At 44.8% G+C, this 19165-nt stretch overlaps 1 long non-coding RNA gene across 1 annotated transcript in view; it reads left to right on the top strand.

The window, feature by feature from the left end:
* LOC139085210 (uncharacterized) overlaps window positions 1-18907 on the top strand; it is a 47443-nt gene extending 28536 nt beyond the window's left edge. The window contains exon 4 of the long non-coding RNA XR_011543340.1: window positions 17718-18907. This is a non-coding gene — a long non-coding RNA (uncharacterized lncRNA). The remainder of the gene's footprint in view (window positions 1-17717) is intronic.
* The last annotated feature ends 258 nt before the right edge of the window (window positions 18908-19165 follow it).

Here is a 19165-nt window from a genome sequence, read left to right as displayed (position 1 = left end):
AAGTTGCAGGCTGGACCCCACAAGCACGAGCGAGAGCCCACAGGACAGAATGAAACCAGAGTCGGTTCTTGTTTCCTCCGACCTCAGTGGTGTGGACATCCTAGGGAAACCTAGGACCTTTGTCAAAGAATTAAATGCACACACCTGGCTCAGGGGTCAGAGACACTGAAGTGGGGGAGGGAGAGGGGAGTAGCTGCAGGTCCAGCTGCTGCTTAGCACCCTCCAGGTGAGTCAGCAGATTAGCTACACATGTGTGAGAGAAGGCACGGATTTACAGCTGTGGGCACGGAACAGCGTCAGAGGGGCTTTCTCCTGTCTTCTCTCATTCATCCTCACAACAGCCCTGTGAAGTGCCAAGTGTAATCGTTTCTAATCTACAGATGAGGAAAACGAGATTCCGGAGGGAAAGTGGCCTGCTCAAGTCATTTATCCAGGGAGCGATGGAGTTGAAACTGCTTTGAGTCAGCCAATTTTTCCTTTATAGGATCGACTACCCTAGGATACATTTTGAGTTCTAATTCACGCAGGGTCCCCACGACCTGTGTTTGCTCAAGCTGGCCTTTGCTATATTAGGGATAAAGAAAGAGATAGATGAATTTGTTATAGTTTAAATATGACAAGTCTTTTTAATAGGAATCTAGACTTTTGCGGCTTATTTTAGCGACATGGGCAATTTAATGGAAATGTATATGAAATAATTTAGCTTTTTCGGAAAATAAAGTGGGAATGTTAAGGTACATCGTATTGATCTTTGACTTCTTTTGATTTTAGTTGATGAGAAATTCCTTTTAGTGAAAATGAAAATGTCCGGCTTAGAACTTCTGCTCTTGAGAAATGGATGTGGGGATGCTGAAAAGAGTGATTTAAAATATAAGGTCAGTCCTGGTTGCTTCAAATAGTAAATGGTATGAAAAGAAAGGGAAGCGAACTCTTGCAAATTACATTCTCTGGAAGCAGACGCTGAGAAACAGTTAGGGTGCAAGATGATAAATAAGGATCAACACCTGTGAAGGGGAGGTGCCAGGAAGCAGAGGGAAGAGGCCCACTGTGCCGCAGGCTCACGGGCTGGAGGTTGCGCACCTTTGCTGAGAGGAAAGTGTCCCTGCAGATGACATTAGAAGCGCTGCTCAAGACTGGTACTTAGTGCCCGCGGTGGATCCGCCTGGGGCGGCGAGCTGGGCTTGGAAGCGAGCTGCGAGACCAGCTGGTGTAAGTGGCTTCGTGGTTAGCCCAATCAACTTTGGTTTATTCCCAAGGCCTTAGTGTCTCTTCAGAAGCTCTTTTCGCTGCTCATCACCATGCTCGGAAACAGCATCGAGGGTTCCAGACACGAGAACATCAGTAATAAGCTGACACTTGAAGCGCTTTCAGATGGTTTTGCTCTGGGCTGCGCCGCGGAGGTGCTGGGAACCAGGCTTTGAAATTGAAGTACAAGGCTGGGCGCACGCGCTGACCCGGAAAATTTGCGGAAGGATTGGGAATTGAGGGTATGCATAAGTTTTCAGTATGTTTATATGAAAAACTTTCCACGTGATACACTCTACCTTCTCCATTATCACTTTGTCACAGTAATGTTTATTCCTGCCACACTACTACCTATTTCCTGCTTCCCAACATTCCTCTAAGAAGCTCCTTATACTCTTGCCCAGTGAGAGAGGTAAATATGATGTAAAGGCTGGAAGTTCCCAGCAGGAAGTGCCGAGGGCCCGCGGTGCTAATGTGGTTTCAGCTTCTCTTAGGACGTGAGCTTTTTGAGGCCCCCGTGGGTGAAGTCTTGGTTTCCTTGAAGGCCGTTTAGTTCCCAGACTCACCTGGGGATGCCCGACTCATTGTGCAGAAGAGAAACTAAACCAGTTTAAAGTCCCAAACCACATCCCCTGGCTCCTGATCTTTCTTTTTTGGTTTTCTTGTGTCAGTTATCATTTGGCTTCAGATGGATTGAGTGGAATCTTGTCCCTTCACTGTTCCCTGGCAAGCCCCGGCAGCTTGGCCCCAGCTTCCTCCTCCCTGCTTTAGCCAGCAGCCTCTCTCCCTCCCTCCCTCCCTCTGCATTTCTGTGGTTTCCCTTCCTCCTCCTTCAGTCATCTGTGAGGCTGCTACGTGCCAGGCCTCGTGCTAGGACCTGGGAATAGGAGATGAATAAAACGTGGTTCCCAAGTCGTCAGCAGTGAACCGGGAGAGACAGAAATTTGTAGTAGCTCGTGGTGAATAACTCTTTCCTTATCCTCTGGTGGTTTTTTTCAGTGCGATGGCACCAATTTTCTTCTGATTGAGCATATTCCTGGACCAGCTTTAGTCAAATGCATAGGTTAGCAATAGATCTTAGTCCTCATTATTATTGTTATCAGGCCCCAAATCAAAGGCTTTTAAATGCCTCCAACTCACAGAGCCCGTGGTTATCAGTGAAATGTGGATAGGAAGCACTAACCTCATGGAAAATTATAAAGTTATTTAAAAATAATTTTGATTTTAGTTTTTCTTGTTGTATTACTAAAAAACCCATCTCCCTACTGGATTAATTTGCAGCAAATCCAGGATATTATATGTGTTGTACGTGTAACTATGATATATTTATAAATACCCATAATTATGGATACATGCAAACATAACAATGTTTCAGTATATACAGTCGGGCTGCAAAATGACATTTCGGTCAACAATGGACCGCATATACGATGGTGGTCCCATAAGAGTAGTACCATATAATGCAGGTGTGTAGTAGGCTATACCATCTAGGTTTGTGTAAGTACAGTCTATGGTGTTCACAGAATGAAATCGCCTAACCACACATTTTACGGAACATATCCCCATCATTAAGCCACGTGTGACTGTATTTCTAAAAGATAAGGACTCTTTAACAAGTAACAACAATACCATTATCAGACCTAAAAATTTAGCAGCAATTCCTTAAAGTTGTCAAATTTCACTGATTTTATCATAAGCTTTTAGTTTGATAGTTGGCTGGTTTGAATTAGGACCTTTTGATAGGTCTGTATGTTGCAGTTGGTCAGGGTGCCTCAAGTCTTTTTTAATCTACAGGTTTCCCCTCATGCTCTTTATTTTTCCTTGCAGTTTATTTATTTGAAGAAACTGGGTAATTTATCCAATTTCACAGTTTGGATTTTGCCAATTGCTTTCCCCGAGATGTTTAACATGTTCATCTGTTCTCTGTATTTCCGTAAAACTGATAGTTAGATCTAAAGATTTAGGCCCGAGTTTAGGGCAGAAATGCCTCAGAGGTGGGGGGGGGGGGGGGGGGGGGTGTACCTCTATCAGGAGACATGAATCACTCGGTTCTCTCTGTGATGTGAGCAACCTTGATGATTCCTACCTCCATCCATTAGCTCGTTAGAGTTGCTAAATGGTAATAGTGTAATTCTGTTATTACGTCTTACGGTTTAGCTAGAATACGTTTTATAAAGAGAAACTTCTCATCAACGGTTGGTTACCCTGAAATGCAGTTCGTACAGGAAAGGAAGAATAGAGGCTTGATCCTTTCCCTGAAGAGTTTGAAAGAATTTAAACACGGTGAAGATTTCAGAGCCTATAGTCCTCCTTTCCTACCTGGTTTTCTCCTTTTTCTTTTGGTTCCTCTGAAATCTAGAGTTTCTGTTTTTTTTTCTCTAATCTGACGTCGTGGGGCTTTGAAGAAAGAGCTGCAGCCTCATTTACACCAAAGTCAGATGACTAAGAACAGCTTACAGTGTGATGACTCCAGAGAGATTTTCGATTTAACTTCATCAGTGTCTTAGAGAAATGACATGGAGCTTGTTGGATAAGAATAACATTTCTATGTGCTTACTATTATGTGCCAGCTACCATAATAAATGATTTACACGTGTTGTTTCATATAATGCCCACAAGAACCTTAGGAGTTTAAGGTCCTCGTGTTATCTCCATTTAACAGGTGTGGAAAACGAGGCTCAGGTTGTTTAAATAACTTGCCGGCTAAACAGTGGCAGAGGTGAAGCTAACACCTGGCTTGTCTGGCTTCAAAGCCAGGGCATGGGGTCTGCCTTTCTGATATAATTGCAGGCATGTTGAACAAGGAGAGGAGGGGATGGCTGTGAAGCTTGAAATCATCCACTTGACAGCAGGAAGCTACTCACTGTGTCAGTGTGGAAGGCAGAGCCTGGCAATCACCCACAAAACCGAAGATTGGTCCCCACGATCGTTAACGGTAGAAGTGGACTCTGCCACTTTAGCGATGGTGAGGCTTCTGCCCCGTCAGGATCCTGTTTACTTTTCCAGCTCCTGCTCCCTCTGGTTGACTTGTTCCAGCCACGCTGGCCTTTTTCCGGCTCCTCAGACATGCCAAGCTCCTTTCCGTCTCGGGGATTTGCATGTCCTCTTCTTCCCCTGGATCTTTACATGCCTGGCTCCTTCTTGACATTCAGGTCTTGGCTTAAATGTCACTCTCACAGAGACATTTCCCCTGGCTGCTGTATCTAAAGTAGGCTCTCCCTACCTCCCGGTCACTCTCTTTCCCAAGTCTTAGTGTCTTTTCCAGCTCTTATTACCATCCGAAGGTATGTTCTGTCTTTCCCTACTAGACCGTAGGGAGAACATGGCCAATTCTGTTCGCTGCTGGAGTCTGGAGCCTGGCACGCACTAGGCGCTCAGAAAGCCTTTGTTGAATGAATGAATCAGTTCAGGCATTCTTTTCTTGTTGCACCCTACATGGAGGCCTGTCTCACAAACCTAAACCCATGGCTGCTGGCTCCAGTTAACCACAGATCCTGCCATTGCTGTTATAACTGCTCTTCCATCTATGAAAGTCAAGGGTGCCTGCCTTTTGTATTTATAAAGCAAAGCTTAAGAAAAATGGTGAGATTTAGTTCCAGTTATGAATTAGGCTGAGGTCCAAGATGATTCATATTTTAACTAAAACCTGTTTGCTTGAGCTTCGTCTGTTTCCTCTGACATAAGATTGATTGTGGTGGGAAAAGGAAAGTGGGGGCACATGTGTTCAGGTTACTTTTCATGGCAGATCAACCACTTCTCAGCTGAAATCCAGCATCTGTCTTAGTCAGCTTGGGCTGCTATGACAAAATACTGTAGACTGGTGGCTTAAATAACAATTTATTTCTCATGGTTCTGGAGGCCGGAAGTCCAAGATCAAGGTGTTGCAGACGTGGTTCCCGGTGGGAGCTGTCTTCTTGGCTTGCAGATGGCCACCTTCTTGCTGTGTCCTCACATGGCGGAGAGAGAAAGAAAGAACACTAGATTAGCCTCCTCCTCTTACAAGGTAACTAATCCCATCATGGGAGTCCCACCTTCATGACCTCATCTAAACCTAATTGCCTCCCAAAGGCCCTGCCTCCAGATGCCATCACATTGGGGGTTAGAGCTTCAACCTACGAATTTCAGGGGGACACATTGAGTTCATAACAGCATCTCTCAAATCCTTCTGTCTTGGTATGAACACTGAATGCCTCTAGGTGAAAGAAAATTATGACAGAAATGGAAGCATCTCAGACATTCTTCCAAAATTGAATGGCAGAAGCTCCTGATGGCCTAGAGAATGGAATCTGAAGCCTATGGGTTTGCGTTAACCAGTGGCTTGGAGATGGTTCATAGGGCATGCAAACTATAGTCCTAGAGTCACCTGTATCAAAGTCACCTGGGGGGACTGTTAAACTGCAGATTGCTCAACCACGGTCAGACCTGCTGAATCAACATCTTGGGGGATGGGGCTGCCGGTCCCCATTTTGACAAACGCCCAGGTGTATCTTATGCTCCCTACAGTTTGATAACCACAGCCATTAAGAAATGAGATTGTACTTGATCACAACCTACTTGTCCTCAGGAGCCTGAGGTATATCCCCACAAACAAAGCTGTCAGCACTCACGAGCCATGAGTTTTGGAATCCGTGGGTCCCACCTCAGATTTCCACTGTGGTAGTGTTGGTGTGGTCTGGACATCCGAAGTTTTACAAACTTATGTGTGCCAAGGGTAACTGTTGCTTGAAAGGGCCTTAATCACATCACCATTTCACTCAGGGGATTTTTAGCTTCTGGCCTACCTACTTTCTGTTTCACAGCGGTCTGAAAGCAAGACTTCCTGACTGACGGGTCTAACAAGAGAGATCTCCAGACTTCCTGGGTGCCTCCCCCTCACAGGAACTCCCTTTGCTCTTCTAGATGTTGCCTTTAGTTTTTACTTGAGGAAGGGTGTAGTTTGTCCTCAACTTGCTGTAAACAGTGTTTATTATTCAAAGTATTAGTTGGCCTCAACCATCTCTCTTTGTGTCTATTCGTGTCTCTCTGGGTCTTTCTCTGAAAGCTTTTTCCTCACCACTAATTCATCCTTTTTCTTTTCTCCCCCTGCTCATGTGACTCCTTCCTATCCTTCAAGAACCAATTCAAGTCTGTCTTCATCCACTAAACTTCCATCTTCCTCAGGCATCTTCCCTCCCTTGAATTCCCAAAGTAGGGTACCATATTTAGTAGTCAGTGGTGTTCTTGCTATGATGTGATTTGAAGACGAAGAGCCTGAATGGTACTTTCATTGAGTGCCTGGTAAGCACCTAGTAAGTTCAGGTTGATTGATTATCGATTGGATTGTTAAGTGAATGTTGCAGAAGAGTTGGGATGGATGCAGCTGGGTTGATGACTGGCATTATAGCTTATGAAGGAGGGAAGTTCAAAAGGAGACATGACAAAGTTTCTAGTCTGTTTTTATACTATTGATGGGAGGATGGGTTTTTGGCAGCTCCAGACTTATTAGTCTACCCAATATATTTAAAAACAGGTCGTATCCTAGAAACAAATCTTTATGCCTTTACTCCCTGAAGTCTTGTAGTGAGGCAATACCAACTGCATTTATGAAACTGTTTTTCAGACACTAAAGGAAACGAGAGAAACAAACATTCTTCTAAACTTTTTAGAAAACTTTAGAAAGGAAATGAAAATGAGTTCCTGAAATTTTCTTGTTCCATAGTAAGGAGTTTTAGACACTTTTCTGCAAAATTCTGTCCAGATAAATTTCTTTGGATCTAATGAAAATTAAATCTAATTTTCACCTTATGCTTAAAGTCGTTGAGCGGTGACTGAAGAATTTCCTGGTAACTACTTTGAATGTAAAAACTGGCGTGTTGTCAGGCATCTTCTCATGACTGCCTTCACTCAAGGAGGGAGGAGGGAAGCCAACTGAGGGGCGAAGTAAACATCTTAAAAGTTCCGTATTTTTCTCTTCCACGATTGTAGACTGCAGCCTTGAGTCAGTACTTAAGGATCCTACAGAGATGGCGCTGTCCGTGATATCATTCTAGCCTCTCCCTGAAAGCACGAACTGTTCTGTTCCCCTGTATGTTTCTACATGGGTCACCAAGTAATTACTCTTGAGAGAAATAGGATTGAAAATGTTCTTTACTCACGTCTTACCACTTCCCCCACTACCAGGAATCTTACTTGTTGTGTGTGGATCCATCATTCTGGAAAAACCCTGTGAGGCCTTGCCAGCACTGTGCACATGGACATTTCCTTGGAGAGCCAGCAGGGGTCAGCTGGAACACCCACTGCTCTGGCTTGTCCTGTTGGCCTCTTCTCTCGCCAAGACCAGGGCAGCACAAGGAGCCATTCGTTGGCTCCCTGAGCTGAGACAAAGCAGTTTCTCAGTCTTCAGAGATATTTTATGTCCCTTCCCTACCTTTTTGCCTGGCCATCTGCTTTGCACCACACACCCCTAGGCATTCACTCTTTCCTGGGCTTGGTACTGATCCTTCCCCCCAAAAAATGCCTAAGCGAAAACCACAAACCATGTCTCTTTCCCACTGAAACAGAAATCTCCTGTTTATTTTACATTTAAGCTCTACAGCAATTAATTTTGCAATTTTATCCGTGTTAACATGCTGTTGCCTCTCTCTTGCCGTTCATCAACCTTGACTCTGGTGGTGGGGAATTCCCGCTTGGGTCCTGGTGGGACCAGGAGAGGAGGGTAAGAAAGGCGCAGAGGAGAGAACTCCCAGGAGCAATCCTATGACTCGCTAAAGGGTTTGGCTGTCCTCATCCGGAGAGAGTGAAAATCCATATGCCTCAGGGGCCCAGCTCCCTTCCTTGGGTGTGTCGTGATGGAATTGCTGGTGCTGTGACTTGCCAAAAGGGTCACGCATTGTGAGGACTGTTCATCTTTCAGTGGAAGTTCTCAGGGGGCTATTTTACTCAGACATCTCTTACCCCAAATCCTCAAAACAGGACCAGCTACATAATTTGTGGGCTGCAGTGCAAAATGAAAATACAGGTACCCATATTCAAAAATTAAGGAATGTGGAAGTCGGCGATGACAGAGCCTTAAACCAAGCACAGACCCCTGTGAGCATGGAGTCCTGTGTGACTGCAGAAGTTGGACAGCAACGAAGCTGGCCATGCCCCCAAACATACACAGGACAAGCTCTTCTTTGTGCTGGACCAGGGGATTAACGTGAGGACTTCCCATTTCTGACTCCTTCCCTGTCCTCGAGAACCAGGGTCCTGGAGGGTGACAGATACAGAGGGGGAGTGAGTGCGTTTTTTGTTCAGAAGTACAGGACGTACACTGTTTTAGCTCCTGGAGACTCTGCAGTAAAGAAAACAAAGTCCCTGTCCTCATGGAACTTGGACTCGAGTTGGGGAAGATGACAACAAACAAAGAGGTGCACATCCCTGCCTAACACAGCTTAGAAATCATAAATTCTATGGAGAAAAGTGAAACAGAACAAGGAGGATAAGGAGCGCCACCACGGAGGGGGCATCTTGCGATGTTAGGAGAGGTGGTTACCAGGGCCTGTTGCTAAAGACCTGGAGGGAGGGAGTGGGGAGGGAGTGGGGAGGGAGCCGTGCAGGTGCCTGAGGGATGTGCATTCAGGCAGAGGGACTAGCAAGTACAAAGGCCCTGAGGCTTCTCAAGTTTGAGGAAGAGCCTGGAGGTCACTGTGGCTGGCATGGATGATGGGGGTTGGGGCGGGGGAGAGAGGTGGAGAGAGGAGGCTAGAGCTCACATAGAGAGGCCTTTGGATTTAGCTCTGGATGCGAAGGAAGCTTGAGGGTTTAGAGCAGAGCAGGGCTCCCACTGTAGTCTGTTGAGAAGAGATGTCAGAAGTAACATAAAAGAATGAAGTTAGGGGGCTGGCCCCGTGGCCGAGTGGTTAAGTTCGCGCGCTCTGCTGCAGGCGGCCCAGTGTTTCGTCGGTTCGAATCCTGGGCGCGGACATGGTGCTGCTCGTCAGACCACGCTGGGGCAGCGTCCCACATGCCACAACTAGAGGAACCCACAACGAAGAATACACAACTATGTACCGGGGGGCTTTGGGGAGAAAAAGGAAAAAATAAAATCTTTAAAAAAAAAAAAATGTTTAAAAAAAAAGAATGAAGTGAGGCAGAATACCTTGCCAGTGTTTTTATCCCCATTTTGCTTCTATTACATCTGCAAAAATGTCAAGAGTTAGTTCCTATGAAATAAACGATGTGTCTCAAAGCCGTAATATACTGGCAGCCTGAATATACTGAAATGGACCATAAGACTGTATTTCTAGTGTGTGGTCAATAGGTGGCGCTGTCTCTTGTTAGGGCTTCATCTCCACTAGGTCATGTGTGTAGATCAAAGTGTTAAATGCAGTTTTAACTGGAGTATATACGTGGTCTATTGAAAATTAGATTAGTTTCTCCAGTAATTTGGTAAGGCCCCCCTTGGAATTATATGTACGAAACTAACAATCAAAAATGTCATTCTTGCTGAAGTGGAACATTGAAATATTATTTAAATGATAAAAAATATGTCTCAATATTGAAAATAGAGTACTGCCCACATACTGCAGATGCCTTCAATGGTTGATGACAATTTAATGTTATTTCTTTCTCCATGGGATTCTGGTATATGTATATATATATATATATATATATATATATATATATATATATATATAGGCTGCTATTTGTAAAAAGACCACATAAGCCATGATTAGATTTATTATCTGTATTGAATTTGTGCAGCGAGGTGGAAGTACAGGAAGTAGTGTTGTAGGAAGGGGCAATTTCAAGGGGGGAGGGAGGCTGCAGTCAAATTTAGAAGGCTATGAGGTTTTGTGGTAAATTCTATGAAAACTTTTCAGATGGCAAGTTTCCTCCAACCGTGGGCCTTCTCCAGCTGCTGGGCCAGCTTCCTCTACCCAGAAAGCTTGCTGAAGCAGCGCCACCTCACAAGATTACTTCCTGCAGAACCCCGAAGCTGGCTAGTTCCTTCTCGTCCAATGCCCACCTTCCTGCCATGGGAATTGTCCTCACAGATGACATCGAGCCATCGTCAGGCATTCTGAGACTCCTGTCAGGGCTGAAGAATCAGATGACCAAAGACTCTGGTGGATCCATGGCTTTCCTCTGAGTCGGGTTGAGTAAACTTCGCCTTACAAGATGGGCTGTGTCCTGGGTGGATTGTACAGCTGTGGGCTTCTGAGGCTGAGGCTGTGTTCTTTCACAGTTTTAAGGACATAAGAGCTCCGGAAACATAAGGCCTTCAGAATTGCCTTGGCCAGTGGACCTGTAAAAAGTGCCCAGGCCAGTAGATTGGCTCAGATTGTTTTCTCTCCAAGCAAGACTTGTCTGTCTTTCCCTAGAATCTGGGACCTGAAGCTGCAGCAAGCACAGTTGGTCTGCCTTTCCCTCCTCCCCTTCGGCCAGTACCTCCCTCCCTCCTCGCTGTGATCAGAGATCCTTGTCTGAGGGACAAACTGCTCTAGTTGACCAGCCTGCTACATCCCCAGCTTGCTCAGCTCTTTCCTTTTCCGGAGGCCACCTTGCTCTGCTGGGCTCTTTTCAGGCAGATTTGATTGAGAAAATGCGTGGTGTGTGCCTGCTATATACCAGGCATTGTGCTGGGGAAATGGCAAGGCGCAATTCCACCCTCAGCCTTTCCTTAGAATACATTTCCCTCCTTTTTGACTCATTTGAAGTCTGATTTTCCTCTGAGGATACTGCTTTTCTTTAGTCTTCGCCTAAAAGATCCTGATAGCCCAGGGCTGGACAGTGGGGCTTTCTATCTTTTTACCTCAGCGTCATTAATATATTGGCTTTTTGTCGGCTCGTTGGTGACAGGCTGGCTCCAAGAACCTCTAGGCATCATTTCCTCATTTAAGGCAGATAGAAGGGATGTACCAACTATGTTCCTTTTATCAGAGAAGCGAGAGTTTTCTCATAGGCTCTGTCAACTTAAATAGTACAGTCACGTGTTGTTTTACCTTCAAAATGAGTTTATTCAGGAATAGCCAGAAGAATTGCAATTCAGGGTGTGCGCGCTATGGCAAACCATAGGCAAATCTGGAGAGCAAAGGAAGGGAGCTGCTTTTATAGAGAAAAAGGGCGAGTTGGCAGGGGCTGTTCTAAATGAAAGTCCACTGGGAGAAAGTAGCAGTTCAGGGTGGCAGTGGCTTCTCGCTGTCTGAGCCGCAGCGTTTCTCATTGGCTGGGCTGTTGCCAGGTGGGGAGAGAAATCTTCCCTGAGTAGTGAAGTAGTTTTACTTCCTGTTGAAGATGCAAGTGTCCTCCGTTCCTGTTTGGTGTCATTGACGATGTGTGATAGGGCGTGAGAGCTTCTCCTACAGGCCTTCCCCACTCCAATTTAGTTAAGGTTTCTTTTATTAATTTCCACAGCTCCCAGCAAAGTTCCTGTTATCAGGGTATTGTCAGTTCTGACTAAAAGAAACACTGGGAAAACAAATGGCTCTTGAGTAACCAACTGAAAACACCCACCCCCTGAAGTACACTCTGTCTACTTGGCTTCTCTCTGCTCTTCCATCCAAGTCGCTGTAACGTATCAGCATCCAGGTCATTCTGTCACATCCATTGACTTTTGGGCCTCCTTTTCTCTTCTGATTCTGTCTGCTGTTTTCATCCTGGCTGGCTTTAACTTCAGCACTGATGTCTCAGCCTTAGAGATCCTTGACCTCCCCCACCCCTCACCTCCAATACTCTTGGGCAACCCATTAAGTAGCCAGTGCTGAACTCACTTCTTCACCCAAACTTGCTCCTCCTGCATTCCCTCTTGGGCATCATGAAAGTCTGTCTCATCTGTCCTTGTAATTGGGATCACTGGAGTCATCCTCTGCTCCTCTCTCTTCTTCACCTCGGACATCTAAAGGTCCCTGAGCCCTGTTCATCTTGTCTAGAATAGCTCCTGCCCCCTCTTCTCTCTCTGCACTGTCACAGTTCCGCTTTAACTGCTGATCTCCTTACCCTGCTTTAGTCTATCCTCCAAACTGTCACAATTATCTTTATATAACTTGATTTGCTTGTTCTTTCTTGACTAAAAAGCAGTCATGGTTCCTTATTGTTTTAGTCTGAAATAAGAGCACGGCATTCAAAACCCATCCTGCCCAACCCGTCATTCCAGCCTATCTCCTCTGTGCTCTCTCGCTTGTCATTTTAGGCTTTCAGATTCCCAAATAGGTCTCAGGGTTTCACTGTGTGTGTGTAACATTCTTTCTGTTCTTCTCCCTCAGTGAACTCCTCCTCATCCTTATGAACGCAGCTCAAACGTAACCTCTTCAGTGTGATTTCCCTCAATCTCCCAGGCAGAATGAATCATGCTGCCTTCTTTTCTCTCACTGCACTCTTAGTATCGTATTTCTGACATTGTATTTCACATACGTACCCCTCTCTTTAGGAGAGAACCAGTCTCTGATTTAGCTTTACGTGGTTAATGGCTGCCCCCGTGCCTGGCACATGCTCTAGAGATGTTTGTTGAATAAATATGTTTTGAGCTATTGTGGATAGCAATGGAGGGAATTTTCTGAATGTGCGCATTCGGTTCATTCTTCACATGTGGTAAATATGAATCCTAAAAGTTTCGTTAAGAAAACTTCAGAGAACAAATGTTTACTGCAGTGTAGAGTTCTTCAGTTTCCAGGATCGGAGGTGGGGTGTGTGTGTGGTTGGTGTTTTTAGAACAAGGCAGAGGCTCAGCCCCGTGGGAGCAGATTGCATGAGACAAGCACCCAGAATGGGGGAGATGATGCCAGCCAATCTGTCAGATTTCATCATCTGCTGGTCTTGGGCTGGTAGGATTCTTAATATATGCCTCTCAAACTTACATGTTGTGAGGAGCCGCCTTCAATCTTCATCTTCTGCAACTTGCTTATACAACCCATCTTAAAATAATATTTTAAGAAAGCATATTATTTATTTTGAGTTTAGTAAATGAGTCTTGGTGTACTGTATTTATTAAGCATGGATTCTCATCATTTCTGCTCTGTGATGAAAGCTACAGGCATGGAGAGGCAGATCTCTTACAGGTTACTTCTTAGTCAAGAAACAACATCTTTTTCTTTTAATTTTACACTGCTAAAACTGCAATTATATAATTATGAAAAAGCAGTTTGGGAGTAGTCCATTTAAGACTCAAGGATAGAGGGAGCTGTTACTGTGGACAAAAAGAAAGGACCAGTGATTCTGTTTTTTTTTTTTAATCTGGGAAACCTACTTGCTGGTGGGGTGTGGGCGTTGGCAAATAAAATGTGTGGGCTGGTAAGTTGTTGGTATATACTTGCATGACTAGGTAGAGTGAGTATGTGCATGTGTAGATCAGTAATTAAAACAAAACCTCTTAAGTTTAGAAAAACAGTGGGAAGGACCTAGTGAACACAGGAATACATATCCATCATACTTAACCATATGTACTGCCTTTCTGTGCTAACAGTGTACAGATAGCTCTCCTTTAAGAAATAGATAATATTTGAGACACTTTGTTTTAGGCGGGTTAAATATCTTTCTTGAACACTATTAATCTTATTAATTTTCTTTGCAATGCCCCCTTTTCAAACATGCTATAAAAGTAATCTTCAATCAAGGTTAAGTTAATGTTATTTTCAAAGTTGCAGGATATGAAATAACAAGTTTACTGAAATTTTCCTATTTTTGTCTGTAGAAGTTAATGATAGTTCTTTCCATCAAATTGAAACAAAGCAGAAGATAAGCAGTGTAAATAGAATGTCTTAGGTACTACTTTCCTAGAAATATATTTTATCTTCTGGTTTAACTTGGGGGAAATAAGCAGTTGGAAGTTGCTAATGAGTGAGAAGGCACTGTTCAGGAATTTTTGAGGCCGATCTTCCATTTTTGAAGTAAAACAAATTATTCTGATGGGTTTAAGTATATCATCTTTTCTGCATTCCACATATGGCTTTGTGTGAAAGAGAAAGAGACAGTTCTAAATGGGTAACTTGGCAGGAATACTGGTGATGGGAGATGATTTTACGGGAGACGGAGTGTGTGATGATAGAAAGAGCAGGCTTGGCCTTGAACGTAGAAGTCTGGCTCCTTTGGACTGAATGTGGAGAAAGGACAGTGTGCATTTCCCAATATCGTTGTTCCAAAGGTGTGGCAACAATATCAAAAGCAAAAATCCATTGTTGGAGCAACGAATCTCAAGTAGAACAAGAATGTTGCAAGCATCCCTTTCATATAAGGAATCAAGTCCAGGTTTCGTATGAGCGATGGCTTAATCGCTAGTAGGTGACCTTTTACTTTTTTTCTTCCACTTAAAAGATTAAGCTTTATTCAGGGCAGAGTTGAAGACAGAACAAAGAGTCAGTAAATTAGCAGCATAATCTGTTGAGTCATGAGAAAATAAAGACTTTTGCACACTCACAACATCTCTGCTTGGCTTACACACAAGTCTGTCCTTGAAATGCCAAAGGCACTGTCACTTCTTCTTCTTTCCCTCTCTGGTTTAGTGTCAGGCACTGTGCCCCTTTCCTCTTTTTATCTTTAAGATTTTCCTATCCTTTTTGTAGATAAAAACATTCCTCTCCTTACTCCCCTGAAACTGCTTGTGAAGGTCACCCACGGCCTCCATCTTGCTCAACCCAAACCTCAGTCTTGGCCTTCGTCTTATTTACCCTCACGGCAGGATTGACACAGCTCATCCCTCTCTTGGAGCGAACACTTTCTTCTCTTGACTTCCAGACATCATGATTTCCTGGTTCTCCTGCTTCACTGGCTACTTCTTCCCAGGTGCTTGTTGCTTCCTTCTCTTTTCATGGACACGTCCAGGGCTCAGCCCTTAGATCTCTTGTTTTTCTCCCCTTGACTCACTCCCTTGGAAATCTCCTCTGGCCTCATGGCTTTATAAGCTGACAACTCCCACCTGCACATCTCCGGCCCACATCTGTCCCTGAATTCCAGAATCATATATCAGTGAAGGACAACTTCATTCTTCCAGGTAGCTTCATTCTTCTAAGTGCAGGAAATATCCCTGACTCCCTCTCTTTCCCTCACATTCTACATCTAACACTTCAAGAAATCATGATATCAGGAATATTATTACCACTTCTCACCGCCTCCACTGTTACCACTGTAGTCTGATCCATCAACATCCTTTGCATGGATTATTGCAATTGCTTTCTAAGTGGTCTCCAAGCTTCTAGCCATGTTCTCCTCAGTTGATTCTCCATTCAGTAGCCAGATCGGTTCTTGAAAGCCGCAGTCAGATCATGTCAATTCTCTGCTCCAAACCCTTAGTGACTCCCCATTTCCCTCAGAGTGAAGACCAAAGCCATTAACAAGGCCTGTAAGGCTCTGCAAGCTCTTCTTGTTTTCCCTACCCATCACCTCTCTGATTGCCTCTCCCATTACTCATCCGCTGCAGGTGGTACAGTGGCCTCTGCTGTTCCTTAAACATCCCAGATGTGTTTCCATTTTAAGGCCTTTGCATCTGGTGTTCCATCTGCTTGGAATGCTTTTCCCCAGACGTGTGCACAATTAATTCCCTCATTTCAAGCCCTTGTTCCAATGTCAGGTTCTTCCTGCTGACCCTAACTATCAGTGCAGTTTGCTCCCCTGAGCACTCCTGTTCCCCTGCTCTGTTATTTTTCCACAACGCTTCTTATCTAGTAAGACACTATGCAGTATGCTTATTTATTATGCTTATTTTTTTAAATGTCAGCCTCTCCCACTAGAATGTAAACCTCTTGAGGGCAGGGGCTTTTGTCTGTTTTATATCCCAGGACCTAGTATGGTACGTGGCACAAGTTCTCAGTAAATATTTGTTGAACGAATGAAAGAAACCTGTGGATGCTGGGGGCTGCAGGCAGGCTTCCTCCCACCTACTGAGACTCATTTGTCTCTCCAGACCCCACTTTCTGAAGTTTTTGTTGTGGAGGTGGGGCAAGAGTGAAGTTTCCCTTGGGATGGTTTCTGGGTGAGGGAAGACACAGAGAAGAGCGAACCTTTCCTGCTCCTGTGGTAATGAGTCGGCATGCTCCTGCTTGAGTGATGGGGCCACATACTCAGAGGGCCTGGTGTGCTCTGATGGATTTTGTGTTTTGATATTTTTACTTAACATTATATCAAGAGCACTTCCTACTTTTTAAATAGTTTTCATGATTGTTGTTTTAATGGGCGAATATGTAAAACACAGTCCTAGTGACTCAGCCTTGAAAGCTGACGTGTGTAAGCATGGCGATTATCCTGGATTGCCTTCAAGAACCTAAGGGCAAGGTAGTAGCTTAGGGCGCAGGCTAGACTTTGGTTCTCTGGGTGCAAATCCTGGTTCCAGGCCTTCCCAACTGTGTGACCTTAGGCAACTCATTTAGCTGTGTCTCAGGTTCCTCCTCTGTAAAGCCATGATAGTAACAGACCTGTAGGGTACATGGATCTGTGACAATAACAGGGTTATTTTGGAGAATAAAAGAGGTCATATTTATTAAGCACTTGGAACCCTGCTACTCAAAGGGTGTTTGTCAGACCAGCACCATCAGCAGTACCTGGGGGCTGGTTGGAAATGCGGAGTCTCAGGCCCCACCCCAGACCCACTGAGTCAGAGTCTGCATTCTGACCAGCTCCCCAGGGGCTTCCTGTGCACGGCCCTGTCTGAGAAACATTGACTTCAAACAGTGGCTGGGACACATCGAATACTACACAATGGTGGTTAAATTTTAGAGTACTTCCAGCTTTTCACCAGTCACCTCTGAAACTTATTTCTTGTCTGCGTCCGGCAAGGTTTTCTAGCATAAGAAGCTGTGGGCTCTCAGGTCAATCCCTGCATAGCTCTGGGCTTCAGCTTCCTCATCTGTGACGTGAAAGAGTCAGAAATGAATAATTTCAGAAGTCTCCTGCCAGCTCTGGCACTCTGTGGTTCAGTGCTGCTTATCATTTCACATTTTACTGAGTGAGGAGTTTAAAAAGACCAGGATTTCCTTCTGGAAACTGGATAGGAGTAAGACCTTGGAAAAATACTCACAAATACTTCTTGTGATGCAAGCTAACCATGCCAGAATTATTGGTCTTTTTTTTCATCTCACCGGTACATCTTATTTTGTCATAATGTCTGTTTGACAGTATTCTCCAAGAACTGGCAGGATCCTAGTGCTCGTGGTAGAAGCTACTCTACTTAATCATTAACCCTTTTAGAATAAAAAACAATGACTCTTGAGAATTATCTCTTTTGGTGACATAATTGCTTCATAGGCTGGACGTCAGAGATAGCAAGAAATTCTCAAAGATTAATCTTCTAAAATGTGGTCAGTAATGAGTCCATTAGTCTGGGAGGGCTCTTAGGACGTAGCTCTTACTTTATAGACCAGGGAAATGAAAAGGATGGTGCCCCTCTTGAGAGAGGGCCTTTAGGAAGGTGATTAAGGGTAAATGAGGTCATAAGAGTGGGCCCTAATCCGACAGGAATGGTGTGCTTGTAAAGAGGAAGAGGCACCAGAGAGCTCACTCGTCTCTCTCTCCCTGTGTGCACACAGAAGAAAGGCCATGTGGGGACACGGTGAGAGGTGGTCATCCACAAACCGGGAAGAGAGCTCTCACCAGAAACCAACCCTGACGGCACCTTGACCTTGGACTTCTAGCCTCCAGGACCGTGAGAAAATAAATGTCTGCTGTTTAAGCCACCCAGACTGTGGCATTTTGTTATGGCCCCCCAAGCCGACTAATACATCATCCTTCCAGCATTCTTACAGCTCCCCTTCAGTGCTTGCTCCTCCTAGGTGCCCAGGACTTGCCTGCTTCCATCTCTTTGCTCCGGAATCCTCTTAGGATGGCTTTTCTCTCTGTTGCTGATGTCAAAATCTCAGTAGCATCTTTGCAGATGTAATTAATTAAGGATATTGAGGTGAAATCATCTGGATTTGGAGTGGGCCCTAAATCCAATGACAAGTGGATAAGAAGAGAGGACTCCAAGATGCAGGGAGAAGGCCATGTGAAGATGGAGGCAGAAATTGGAGTTATGCTGCCACAAACCAAGGAACACCAGGAGCCACAGGAGCTGGAACAGGCAAGGCGGGATTCTCCTCTAGGACTTTCAGAGGGAACGTGGCCCTCATGACACCAGTTTTGGCATTTTGGCCCCCAGAACTGTGAGAGAATGAATTCCTGCTGTTTTAAGCCACTGAGTTTGTGGTAATTTTTCACGGCAGCCCTGGAAAGCTGACACACCTTCTCTGATCCTTCCAGGGCAAAGTTCCCAGGGACCCTGTGCCTCCTTCCTTAGCCTTCCACCTCCTGGGATATCTTATTTAAGTGCATCCCACCATTTCATCAAGACTGGCTTCTGGAGGGGAAAATCTTTGAGCCAACAAAGTGCTCACCACAGAGCCTTGGATGTTGCACTGTTTGTGGTCCACAAAAATGTCAGTGCTGGACTGTCAAATTTCCTAAAGGAAATAATATTAACTCTGCCCAGGCAAAAATCTTGGAGCGATGACACCTGCATGTGAGACTATGCAGATTCATTTACATGGAGGCATGTAGATGAGAACAAGAACTTCCCATGTAATTGATTTGGTGGTGGTTTATCGATACTTTATGAGGAACATTATTGTGTGGAAGAAAGAGCACCAGACTGGGAATTTAGAACTCTGTTGGTTGGGGTTTGAGTCAAGGTCTTGCTTCTTCCTGGCTGTGAGACCTTGCAAGTCACTCTTTGAGGCTCAGGGTCAGTATTAGCAAAAGGAGGGTAAAACTGCCAATGCTGTCTGCCTCATGGGGGTGTTATGAAAATTCTAGGAGGCAGGTTATGAGAGAGGAGTCTGGAAGCTGCAAAGCCTCTAAGTGTGAACTGGGTTGACCATCAGCAAGGTGGCCTTGTGGAATCATGGTCATAGTCACAGAGCCACAGGATTTAGATCCATAAGGGAGTTAAGGGATCATGGAGTGAACATCCTAATTTCCTATGAGGAAACTGAGGCCAAAA

Source organism: Equus przewalskii, chromosome 8 (genome assembly GCF_037783145.1).
Source record: "Equus przewalskii isolate Varuska chromosome 8, EquPr2, whole genome shotgun sequence".
Lineage (NCBI taxonomy): Eukaryota > Metazoa > Chordata > Mammalia > Perissodactyla > Equidae > Equus > Equus przewalskii.
This window is presented reverse-complemented; position numbering and strand designations above follow the sequence as displayed.